Source organism: Scyliorhinus torazame, chromosome 4 (genome assembly GCF_047496885.1).
Source record: "Scyliorhinus torazame isolate Kashiwa2021f chromosome 4, sScyTor2.1, whole genome shotgun sequence".
In the NCBI taxonomy this organism is placed as follows: Eukaryota; Metazoa; Chordata; class Chondrichthyes; order Carcharhiniformes; family Scyliorhinidae; genus Scyliorhinus; species Scyliorhinus torazame.
Window position 1 is genome coordinate 13,798,760 of NC_092710.1, and position 12,245 is coordinate 13,811,004.

The following is a 12,245-nucleotide window of genomic DNA, read 5'->3' on the forward strand; positions in this document are numbered from 1 at the left end:
ACCCTCCCTATCTCTGTGACCTCCTCCAGTCCCTACAACTCTCCCTATCTCTATTACCTCCTCTAGCCCCTACAACCCTACCTATCTCTGTTACCTCCAGCCCCTACAACCTTCCCTATCTCTGTTACCTCCTCCAGCCCCTACAGCCCTCCCTATCTCTGTTACCTCCTCCAGTCCCTACAACTCTCCCTAGCTCTGTTACCGCCTCCAGCCCCTACAGCCCTCCCTATCTCTGTTACCTCCTCCAGCCCCTACAACCCTCCCTATCTCTGTAAACTCCACCAGCCCCTACAACCCTCCCTATCTCTGTTACCTCCTCCAGTCCCTACAACTCTCCCTATCTCTATTACCTCCTCTAGCTCCTACAACCCTACCTATCTCTGTTACCTCCTCCAGCCCCTACAACCCTCCCTATCTCTGTAACCTCCTCCAGCCCCTACAGCCCTCCCTACCTCTGTAACCTCCTCCAGCCCCTACAAACCTCTCTGCCTCCGTAACCTCCCCCACGTCACAACTCTCCAAGACTTCTGTGCTCTTCCGAATATTGGCTTGTTGCGCATACCGGATTTTAATGTGCCATTGCAATCACACTTGGCCAGAGAGATCAAAGGACAAAGAAAAGCACAGGAGAGGAACAGGCCCGCTCGGCCCTCCAAGGTTGTGCCAATCATGATGCCCAAACTAAAAATAAACTTCTGCCCTTACTCGGTCCGTGTCACTGTTTCCTCCCTATTCATGTCCCTATCCAGATGCCTCTTAAATGTTGCTACTGTGCTTCCACCACATGCTCTGGCAATGTGTTCCAGGCACCCACCTCTCTCTGCATGAAAACTTAACCCGCACATCTCCCTTAAACTTTCCCCCTCTCACCTTGAACCTGTGCCCTCTTGTAACTGACAATGCCACCCTTGGTAAAAGCCTCTGACTATCCACCCTGTCTGTGCCTCTCATAATTTTGTAGACCCCTATCAAGTCTCTCCTCAGCCTCCAACTTTCCAGTGAAAACAATCCTGGTTTATTCAAACACTCCTCATAGCCAACACCCTTGAGACCAGGCAACATCCTGGTGAACCTTTGCACTCTTTCCAAAGCTTCCACATCCTTCTGCTAATGTGGTGACCAGAACTGCACGCAATACTCCAAATGCAGCCTAACCAAGGTTTTATATCGCTGCAACATGATTTCCCAACTCCTGTACTCAATTCCCCGGCTGATGAATGCAAGCATGCCAAAAGTCTTCTTAATCACCTTGGCCACCTGTGTTGCCACTTTTAGGGAACTGTGGACTTGCTCGCCCAGATCCCTCTGTATGTTAATATTCCTCAGGATTCTGCCACTTACAGAATAATTCATACCTAGATTTGATCCTCCAAAATGCATCACCTCGCATTTGCCCAGATTAAACTCCATCTGCCATTTCAGTGCCCAAGTCTCCAATCTATCTATATCCTGCTGTATTCTTTGACAATCCTCGGCACTATCAGCATCTCCGCCAATCTTCGTGTCATCCACAAACTCATTAATCACACCACCCACATTTTCCTCCCGATCACTTATATATACTGCAAACAACAGAGGTCCCAGCACTGATCCCTGCGGAACACCACTAGCTACAGATCTCCATTCTCAAAAACACCCTTCCACCACTACTCTCTGTCTTCTATAACCAAGTAAGAACACCAGGTTAAAGTCCAACAGGTTTGTTTCAAACACTAGCTTTCGGAGCACTGTCAGTGAATTCACCTGGGGAAGGAGCAGTGCTCCGAAAGCTAGTGATTCCAAACAAACCTGTTGGACTTTAACCTGGTGTTGTAAGACTTCTCACTGTGCTCACCCCAGTCCAACGCCGGCATCTCCACATCATGGCTTCTATAACCGAGCCAGTTCTGTGTCCATCTGGCCAGCCCACCCCAAATCCCATGTGATTGTAGTTTTTGTACCAGTCTTCCATGTGGGACCTTGTCGACCGCCTTACTAAAGTCCATATAAACTACATCCACCGCCATTCCCTCATCAATTTTCCTTGTCAACACTTCAAAAAATTCAATCAAGTTGGTGAGACATGACTTTCCCCGTACAAAACCATGCTGCCTGTCACTAACTTATCCATTTGCTCGGCTGAAGAATTCCCTTCCTAAACCTCTGCACATTTTGTGTCTCTGTATTCTGTATTTGAAGATGCACTTTAACACCTTCCTGTGCGGCCAAGCTTCATTTTACACGGTGCCACAGCATTAGCACTGCTGCCTCAGAGTGCCAGAGACCCGGGTTCAATTCCGGCCTTGGGTGACTGTCTGTGTGGAGTATTATGGTCCCAACAGTGGCTAAGATACTGAACCAAAACCCTAATATTTTAGTTTATTTTGTAAGACTGTGCGGAAAGTATACTTCACCCCAGGCGTGATTGCACGAAGAAATAGGGATTTGATATTTTAAAACAAAACTTTAATATTAGTGTCATGTGAGTGTCTCTTTAAGAAAGGTTTGTGTCTTATCACATGGCTTCAGTGATGTCATTTTGTGGGTGGAGCTGTCTTTCTATATTTTTTTCCTTTAAAAACTGTTCCAAAAGTAAACAGGATGTGGCTACCTGCCTTGGTAACTTAAAAGAGATAGTTTGCTTCCCGGATGGAGTTTGAATCCGCTGGTTGAGACTGGTTCAGACTCTCAGGAAAAAGATCAGTCCCATTCAGATGAGAATGCAGAGTGATGGGCCACACCCTTGGAAAGTGGTTTTGATTGAATTGGATTTTGTTATTGAATTGGAACAGTTAAGGGTGAATTCAGTGAGTGTTATACATAGATTACTGTCGCTGTGTGGTGTCCTTATGTTTGTAATTGATAAAAATTCTTACTGTTTGTTTAAGTATATATATATTAACTAAATTCTCAGAATAAACTGAGAATAAACCTTGTTTGGATTAAAGTCTCTACGACGTCTGATGACTCATACCTGAAGCCAATGCTTTTGTATTCAACGTAGCCAAATTCAACATAAAGGTTATAGAACATCTAGGACATACAGTGCAGAAGGAGGCCATTTGGCCCATTGAGTCTGCACCGACCCACTTAAGCCCTCAATTCCACCCTAACCCCGTAACCCAATAACCCCTGCTAACCTTTTTGGTCACTATGGGCAATTTAGCGTGGCCAATCCACCTAACCTGCACGTCTTTGGACTGTGGGAGGAAACCGGAGCACCCGGAGGAAACCCACACGCACACACGGGGAGAACGTGCAGGCTCCGCACAGACAGTCACCCCAAGCCGGAATCGAACCTGGGACCCTGGCGCTGTGAAGCCACAGTGCTAACCACTGTGCTACCGTGCTGCCAGGTGAACTCCACAATACACTTTGGAGTTTCTAAGCCCTGGCCCATAACATTAGCACAATAGTAACCTCACACCTGAAAGTAGCTGACAGTTACTCCTTAAACCAGACAACTCAAGACAGTGCATACAATGGGTGCGATTCTCTGAAATGGAGACTATGTGTTCGTGAACGACGTCGCGAAACAGGCTCGTGGAGTACGGATTCTGGCCCCCACAGGTTCACGCCGCTCCAGACTCCCTTCCCGGCGCCAAATGGCCGCCGCGCCGACCGGCGCATGCGTGGGGGACGTCTTCAGCACGCCGGCCCCGACGCAACATAGAAGGAGGTTCAGGAGCCGGCCGTGCAACAAAGTAGGCCGGGGGGGGGGGAGAGGCCGGTCCGCCGATCGGTGGGCCCCGATCGCGGGTCAGACTCCTACGGAGGCCCCCCCCCCCCCGCTCCCCGGTGAAGGAGCGCTTTTTCCTGCCCCAGAGGCCGCCCCCCGACCCTACGCGCAGAGTTCCTGCCGGCTGCGAGCAGGGGTGAACGGCGGCGGGGTCTCTGCCGTTTCCGGGCGGCCGCGCGGCCCATCCGGACCGGACAATCGGCGGCCCGGCCGCGGACAGCGGCCCGCGAATGGCGGCGATTCTCCGCACCTCGGAGCATCGCGCGCCGGCGTCGGGGCGGCGCGGGGCGGTTTCGGGGATTCTCCGGCCCGGCGCAGGGCTGGGAGAATCACGCCCGATAACTTCAATTACTGTCTCTACTCCCTGAATCCCTATCCCGGCAGGAATCAGTTACGAGGAAGGAGGATGGGGAGCCCTGTCGTCATTCTGCCTCCACTTCTGTCCGCAACAACCAGAAAGGTCATGGAGCCAATAACGTTGCATCCTCTGACTGTGAAAGTAAAGAGAAACAGTGGAAATGTGGTCCGAGGCACGCACTACTTGTGCGGTCCGGGGGCTGAGTCCGCCATGAAGCACGGCACGGAACCGGAAATGCTCAGGGCCGTATTGGCAGCTAGCGCTGCCTCCCTGCCCCCAGCAAAATGGTGAATCGGTGGCCATTTTGCGCCAGTTTTCCTGCCTCGACTGTGAGTATGAAAACCGATGAGGAGGTTAAAGCTGTAAAACAAGGAGTGGTCTGGAAGAAGGAACTGAAGGCACTGTCGCTAAGTTTGCAGATGACACAAAGATCTGTCGAGCGGCAGGTACTATTGAGGAAGCAGGGGGGCTGCAGAAGGACTTGGACAGGCTCGGAGAGCGGGCAATGAAGTGGCAGATGGAATACAATGTGGAAAAGTGTGAAGTTCTGCACTTTGGAAGGAGGAATTTAGGCATAGACTATTTTCCAAATGGGGAAATGCTTCGGAAATCAGAAGCACAAAGGGACTTGGGAGTCCTTGTTCACGATTCTCTGAAGGTTAACGTGCAGGTTCAGTCGGCAGTTAGGAAGGCAAATGCAATGTTACCATTCATGTCGAGAGGGCTAGAATACAAGACCAGGGATGTACTTCTGAGGCTGTATAAGGCTCTGGTCAGGCCCCATTTGGAGTGTTGTGAGCAGTTTTGGGCCCCGTATCTAAGGAAGGATGTGCTGGCCTTGGAAAGGATCCAGAGGAGGTTCACAAGAATGATCCCTGGAATGAAGAGCTTGTCGTATGAGGAACGGTTGACGACTCCGGGTCTGGACCCGTTGGAGTTTAGAAGGATGAGGGGGCATCTTATTGAAACTTACAGGATACTGCGAGGCCTGGATAGAGTGGACGTGGAGAGGATGTTTCCACTAGTGGGAAAAACTAGAAGCAGAGGACATCATCTCAGACTAAAGGGACGATCCTTTAAAACAGAGATGAGGAGGAATTTCTTCAGCCAGAGGGTGGTGAATCTGTGGAACTCTTTGCCGCAGAAGGCTGCGGAGGCCAAATCGCTGAGCGTCTTTAAGACAGAGATAGATAGGTTCTTGATTAATAAGGGTATCGGGGGTTATGGGGAGAAGGCAGGAGAATGGGGATGAGAACAATATCAGCCATGATTGAATGGCGGAGCAGACTCGATGGGCCGAGTGGCCTAATTCTGCCCCAATGTCTTATGGTCTGATGCACAATCAATGACCACTAAAGCGAGGTTGTAGTCCAACTGAAGGCTTTAATAAGCTAGGTGTTTCCCCCCGCAGCTCAGGTACAGAAAGAAGGCTGCTGGGGCGGCACGAGCTCTTATACCCTGCGTTGCAGGGCGGAGCTACCATACAGCTTGACCAATGGGAAACATACAATATCTACCAATGGTGTTCCAGCATTACTAGGTACCGTAATACCTCTACACAGACTACCACATGGTCAAATGATGCAAACACAGCCAACCGACTCTGAGAACATTGAACCATCATCTATGCTAGTCACTGAACGTAACCATGAGCAGGCAAGAGAGAATGTAAAGCTGGAGGGATTGGAGAGTGTTTAGTGATTAAAAACAAACCAAATATTTCCCTCAGCGTTGATGACACCTCTTGTAGGTTGGCTGTGGAAGATCCCCGAAATCTGGATAGACATTCATTGGACGATCGGGCGAGATTGATTGCATTGCACGAGAGACAGGGAGAGAGACAGACAGAAGTGCAGAAGGAACTCATTTAGAGGGATACGTAACTCCTATCGGTGAAGTTTATAGAGGCTTGGCTCTTTTATCTGGTAACGAGGGACAGCTTAGCTCGCTTGGCTAGATAGCTGGTTTGTGATGGAGAGCGGGGCCAGCTCAGCAGGTTCAATTCCCGTACCGGGACTATGGCAACTTTACCATGGGGCAGCATGGTAATACAATGGTTAGCTCAGGCCCAGGTTCGATTCCCGGCTTGGGTGACTGTGCGGAGTCTGCACGTCCTCCCCGTGTGTGCGTGGGTTTCCTCCGGGTGCTCCGGTTTCCTCCCACAGTCCAAAGATGTGCAGGTTAGGTGGCCATGATAAATTGCCCTTGTCCACAACAAAGGTTCGGTGGGGTTACGGGGATAGGGTGGAGGCATGGGCTTAGGTAGGGTGCCCTTTCCAAGGGCCGGTGCAGACTCGATGGTCCGAATGGCCTCTTTATGCTCTGTAAATTGTATGATTCTGGGAGTAAACTGAGGAGGTGGCCTGATCGAGGTTTTTAAGTCGATGAAAGTGCGCGAGAGCAGCACTAGGTGGAGCTTACCAGTTAAGCCAGTGGAGAATTGAGAGATTGCAACAGATTTCACTGTGTTGTGGAACTGTTTACCCTCGCTCAGTTAATGAGCTGGGAGTTAAATGGAACCCAGCTGAACAAGGATGTGAACCCATTGCTCCCAGGACGGAGTAAAGCTGACTTGGAGAGCGTTTGCCTTGTGGACTATGAGGAATATTCCGACTGACCTCCTTTAGTTGGTCGGTGTGCAGCCTGATCGAATGTTGCTGGAAGTTGGTGAAGTTTGTTTGGGAACCTCGGTGTAAATTGGGAAGCTTGTCGGGACGTTGGATTCGGTACTTCACAGTGAGTAACCAGCTGGGTGTGGGAGCTTTACTGTGTGGGATTGTTTAACCCTACACCATCCTTACAATCAGCATCGCATACTGTCGCTCAAACAGTCCGCTCTCTCTCTCTCTCTTTCCCCTTCTCTCTCTCCCTGCTTTTCACTTCTCTCTCTCTCCCTCTTTCCTCTTCTCTCTCTCCCGCTTTCCCCTTCTCTCTCTCCCTCTTTCCTCTTCTCTCTCCCTCTTTCCTCTTCTCTCTCTCCCTGCTTTCCTCCTCTCTCTCCCTCTTTCCTCTTCTCTCTCTCCCTCTTTCCCCTTCTCTCACTCCCTCTTTCCTCTTCTCTCTCTCCCTCTTTCCCCTCCTCTCTCTCCCTCTTTCCTCTTCTCTCTCTTTCCTCTTCTCTCTCTCCCTCTTTCCTCTTCTCTCTCTCCCTCTTTCCTCTTCTCTCTCTTTCCTCTTCTCTCTCTCCCTCTTTCCTCTTCTCTCTCTCCCTCTTTCCCCTTCTCTCTCTCCCTGCTTTTCACTTCTCTCTCTCCCTCTTTCCTCTTCTCTCTCTCCCTCTTTCCTCTTCTCTCTCTCCCTCTTTCCCCTTCTCTCTCTCCCTGCTTTTCACTTCTCTCTCTCCCTCTTTCCTCTTCTCTCTCTCCCTCTTTCCTCTTCTCTCTCTCCCTCTTTCCCCTTCTCTCTCTCCCTGCTTTTCACTTCTCTCTCTCCCTCTTTCCTCTTCTCTCTCTCCCTCTTTCCTCTTCTCTCTCTCCCTCTTTCCCCTTCTCTCTCTCCCTGCTTTTCACTTCTCTCTCTCCCTCGTTCCTCTTCTCTCTCCCCCTGCTTCCCTCTCTCCCTCTTTCCTCTTCTCCTCTCCCTCTTTCCTCTTCTCTCTCTCCCTCTTTCCCCTTCTCTCTCTCCCTGCTTTTCACTTCTCTCTCTCCCTCTTTCCTCTTCTCTCTCTCCCTCTTTCCTCTTCTCTCTCTCCCTCTATCCCCTTCTCTCTCTCCCTGCTTTTCACTTCTCTCTCTCCCTCGTTCCTCTTCTCTCTGCCCCTGCTTCCCTCTCTCCCTCTTTCCTCTTCTCTCCCTCTTTCCTCTTCTCTCTCCCTCTTTCCTCTTCTCTCTCTCTCTTTCCCCTTTTCTCTCTTCCTCTTTCCCCTTCTCTCTCTCCCTGCATTCCTCTTCTCTCTCTCCCTCTTTCCTCTTCTCTCTCTCCCTCTTTCCTCTTCTCTCTCTCCCTCTTTCCTCTTCTCTCTCTCTCTTTCCCCTTTTCTCTCTTCCTCTTTCCTCTTCTCTCTCTCCCTTTTCCTCTTCTCTCTCTCCCTCTTCCCTCTTCTCTCTCACCCTGCTTTTCTCTTCTCTCTCTCCCTCTTTCCCCTTCTCTTTTCTCTCTTCCTCTTTCCTCTACTCTCTCTCCCTTTTCCTCATCTCTCACTCCCTTTTCCCCCCCTCTCTCCCTCTTCCCTCTTCTCTCTCTCTTTCCTCTTCTCTCTCTTTCCCCTTTTCTCTCTTCCTCTTTCCCCTTCTCTCTCTCCCTCTTTCCTCTCCTCTCTCTTTCCTCTTCTCTCTCTTTCCCCTTCTCTCTCTCCCTCTTTCCCCTTCTCTCTCCCTGCATTCCTCTTCTCTCTCTCCCTCTTTCCTCCTCTCTCTCCCTGCTTTCCTCTCTCCCACTTTCCTCTCCTCTCTCTCCCTCGTTCCTCTTCTCTCTCCCCCTGCTTCCCTCTCTCCCTCTTTCCTCTTCTCTCTCTCCCTCTTTCCTCTTCTCTCGCCCTCTTTCCTCTTCTCTCTCTCTCTTTCCCCTTTTCTCTCTTCCTCTTTCCTCTTCTCTCTCTCCCTTTTCCTCTTCTCTCTCTCCCTCTTCCCTCTTCTCGCTCACCCTGCTTTTCTCTTCTCTCTCTCCCTCTTTCCCCTTCTCTTTTTTCTCTTCCTCTTTCCTCTTCTCTCTCTCCCTTTTCCTCGTCTCTCACTCCCTTTTCCCCCCCTCTCTCCCTCTTCCCTCTTCTCTCTCTCTTTCCTCTTCTCTCTCTTTCCCCTTTTCTCTCTTCCTCTTTCCCCTTCTCTCTCTCCCTCTTTCCTCTCCTCTCTCTTTCCTCTTCTCTCTCTTTCCCCTTCTCTCTCTCCCTCTTTCCCCTTCTCTCTCTCCCTGCATTCCTCTTCTCTCTCTCCCTCTTTCCTCTTCTCTCTCTCCCTGCTTTCCTCTCTCCCACTTTCCTCTCCTCTCTCTCCCTCGTTCCTCTTCTCTCTCCCCCTGCTTCCCTCTCTCCCTCTTTCCTCTTCTCTCTCTCCCTCTTTCCTCTTCTCTCGCCCTCTTTCCTCTTCTCTCCCTCTCTTTCCCCTTTTCTCTCTTCCTCTTTCCTCTTCTCTCTCTCCCTTTTCCTCTTCTCTCTCTCCCTCTTCCCTCTTCTCGCTCACCCTGCTTTTCTCTTCTCTCTCTCCCTCTTTCCCCTTCTCTTTTTTCTCTTCCTCTTTCCTCTTCTCTCTCTCCCTTTTCCTCGTCTCTCACTCCCTTTTCCCCCCCTCTCTCCCTCTTCCCTCTTCTCTCTCTCTTTCCTCTTCTCTCTCTTTCCCCTTTTCTCTCTTCCTCTTTCCCCTTCTCTCTCTCCCTCTTTCCTCTCCTCTCTCTTTCCTCTTCTCTCTCTTTCCCCTTCTCTCTCTCCCTCTTTCCCCTTCTCTCTCTCCCTCTTTCCTCTTCTCGCCCTCCCTCTTTCCTCTTCTCTCTCTCCCTCTTTCCTCTTCTCTCTCTCCCTCTTTCTTCTTCTCTCTCTCCCTGCTTTCCCTTTCTCTCGCTCCCTCTTTCCTCTCCTCTCTCTCCCTCTTTCCTCTTCTCTCTCTCCCTCTTTCCTCTTCTATCTCTCCCTCTTTCCTCTTCTATCTCTCCCTCTTCCCTCTTCTCTCTCTACCTCTTCCCTCTTCTGTCTCTCTCCCTCTTTCCTCTTCTCTCTCCCTCTTCTCTCTCTCCCTCTTTTCTCTTCTCTCTCTCCCTTTTTCCTCTTCTCTCCCTCTCCCTCTTTCCTCTTCTCTCCCTCTCTCTTCCCTCTCTCCCTCTTTTCTCTTCTCTCTCTCCCTTTTTCCTCTTCTCTCCCTCTCCCTCTTTCCTCTTCTCTCCCTCTCTCTTCCCTCTCTCCCTCTTTTCTCTTCTCTCTCTCCCTTTTTCCTCTTCTCTCTCTCTCCCTCTTTCCTCTTCTCCATCTCCCTCTTCTCCCTCTCCCTCTCCCTCTTTCCTCTTCTCCCTCTCCCTCTTTCCTCTTCCCTCTCTCCCTCTTTCCTCTTCTCTCTCTCCCTCTTTCCTCTTCTCTCGCCCTCTTTCCTCTTCTCTCTCTCTCTTTCCCCTTTTCTCTCTTCCTCTTTCCTCTTCTCTCTCTCCCGTTTCCTCTTCTCTCTCTCCCTCTTCCCTCTTCTCGCTCACCCTGCTTTTCTCTTCTCTCTCTCCCTCTTTCCCCTTCTCTTTTTTCTCTTCCTCTTTCCTCTTCTCTCTCTCCCTTTTCCTCGTCTCTCACTCCCTTTTCCCCCCCTCTCTCCCTCTTCTCTCTCTCTTTCCTCTTCTCTCTCTTTCCCCTTTTCTCTCTTCCTCTTTCCCCTTCTCTCTCTCCCTCTTTCCTCTCCTCTCTCTTTCCTCTTCTCTCTCTTTCCCCTTTCTCTCTCCCTCTTTCCCCTTCTCTCTCTCCCTCTTTCCTCTTCTCGCCCTCCCTCTTTCCTCTTCTCTCTCTCCCTCTTTCCTCTTCTCTCTCTCCCTCTTTCTTCTTCTCTCTCTCCCTGCTTTCCCTTTCTCTCGCTCCCTCTTTCCTCTCCTCTCTCTCCCTCTTTCCTCTTCTCTCTCCCTCTTTCCTCTTCTATCTCTCCCTCTTTCCTCTTCTATCTCTCCCTCTTCCCTCTTCTCTCTCTACCTCTTCCCTCTTCTGTCTCTCTCCCTCTTTCCTCTTCTCTCTCCCTCTTCTCTCTCTCCCTCTTTTCTCTTCTCTCTCTCCCCTTTTCCTCTTCTCTCCCTCTCCCTCTTTCCTCTTCTCTCCCTCCCTCTTCCCTCTCTCCCTCTTTTCTCTTCTCTCTCTCCCTTTTTCCTCTTCTCTCTCTCTCCCTCTTTCCTCTTCTCCATCTCCCTCTTTCCTCTTCTCCCTCTCCCTCTTCTCCCTCAACCTCTTTCCTCTTCTCTCTCTCCCTCTTTCTTCTTCTCTCTCTCCCTGCTTTCCCCTTCTCTGGCCCGGGTCCAGTTTCACGTGCACCACTTTAGAAATTACCCTAAAAACCTCCTTCCATTCATCCTCCAGCTTTGGGCAGGACCAAAACATATGAACGTGATTAGCGGGGCCTCCCCCGCAACTTCACACACATCTTCTACTCCTTCAAAGAATCGGCTCATCCTCGCCCTCGTGAGATGTGCTCTGTACAACACCTTCAGCTGTACCAGCCCCGACCTCGCGCACGAGGTGGAGGCATTCACCCTCCGGAGCACCTCACACCAGACCCCCTCCTCCATATCCTCTCCCAGCTCTTCCTCCCACTTTGCTTTGATCCCTTCCAGTGGTGCCTTCTCCTCTTCCAAAATAGCTCCGTAAACTGCCGACACTGCCTCCTTCTCCAGTCCCCTTGTCGTCAACACCTCCCCCAGCAATGTGGAGGCCGGCTCCACCGGTAACCTCTGTACCTCCTTTCTGGCAAAATCTCGAACCTGCATGTACCTAAACATTTCCCCCTGCTCCAGCCCATACTTCGCTTCCAGCTCCCTCAATCCTGCAAACCGACCCCAAGAAACAAATCTTTTAGCGTCTTAATCCCCTTCTCCTCCCATTCCCGAAAACTTCCATCCCACCTCCCTGGCTCAAATCTGTGGTTCCCCCGAATCGGCATTTCCCTTGACCCTGCCCCCAACCCAAAGTGTTGGCTATTACCGGACTCCCGGAGTATCTTCCCGGGACTATCGGGAGCGGCGCTGTCGCCCGTGCTTTCAATCCCGACCACGTACACAAACTCTCCTCCATTCTGACCCACGGGGAATCCACCCCTCTGACCCAGCTCCGCACCTTCTCCAAATTCGCCGCCCTGGAGTAATACATCAGGTTCCGGAGACCCCAACCCCCTGCCTGCCTTCCCCTCTGTAACCCAAGTGCTGTATCTAACTGCTTCTTCAAAACATGCAATGTTTTGGCCTCAACGACCTCCTGTGGGAATGAATCCCACAGGCCGACCACTCTTTGGGTGAAGAAATGTCTCCTCATCTCTGTCCTTGATGGTCTACCCCGGATCCTCAGACTGTGACCCCTGGGGCGTGATTCTCCGACCCCCCACCGGGTCGGAGAATCGCCGGGGGCCGGCGTGAATCCCGCCCCCGCCGTGTCCCGAATTCTCCACCCCCGGCGATTCTCCGGTCCGTGATGGGTCGGTACTGAGGGGGTGCTGCACTGTCAGAGGGTCAGTACTGAGGGAGTGCCGCACTGTCAGAGGGTCAGTACTGAGGGAGTGCCGCACTGTC

The 12,245-nt window shown here is 51.2% G+C and overlaps 1 protein-coding gene across 4 annotated transcripts in view; it reads left to right on the top strand.

Moving 5' to 3' along the window:
- The first annotated feature begins 6,528 nt into the window (after positions 1–6,528).
- Positions 6,529–12,245, top strand: part of LOC140410124 (uncharacterized) — a 187,877-nt gene continuing 182,160 nt past the window's right edge. For all 4 annotated transcript variants that reach the window (XM_072498078.1, XM_072498079.1, XM_072498081.1 and 1 more), the window contains exon 1: positions 6,529–6,812. The gene's annotated coding sequence lies outside the window, so the exon portion shown is untranslated. The remainder of the gene's footprint in view (positions 6,813–12,245) is intronic.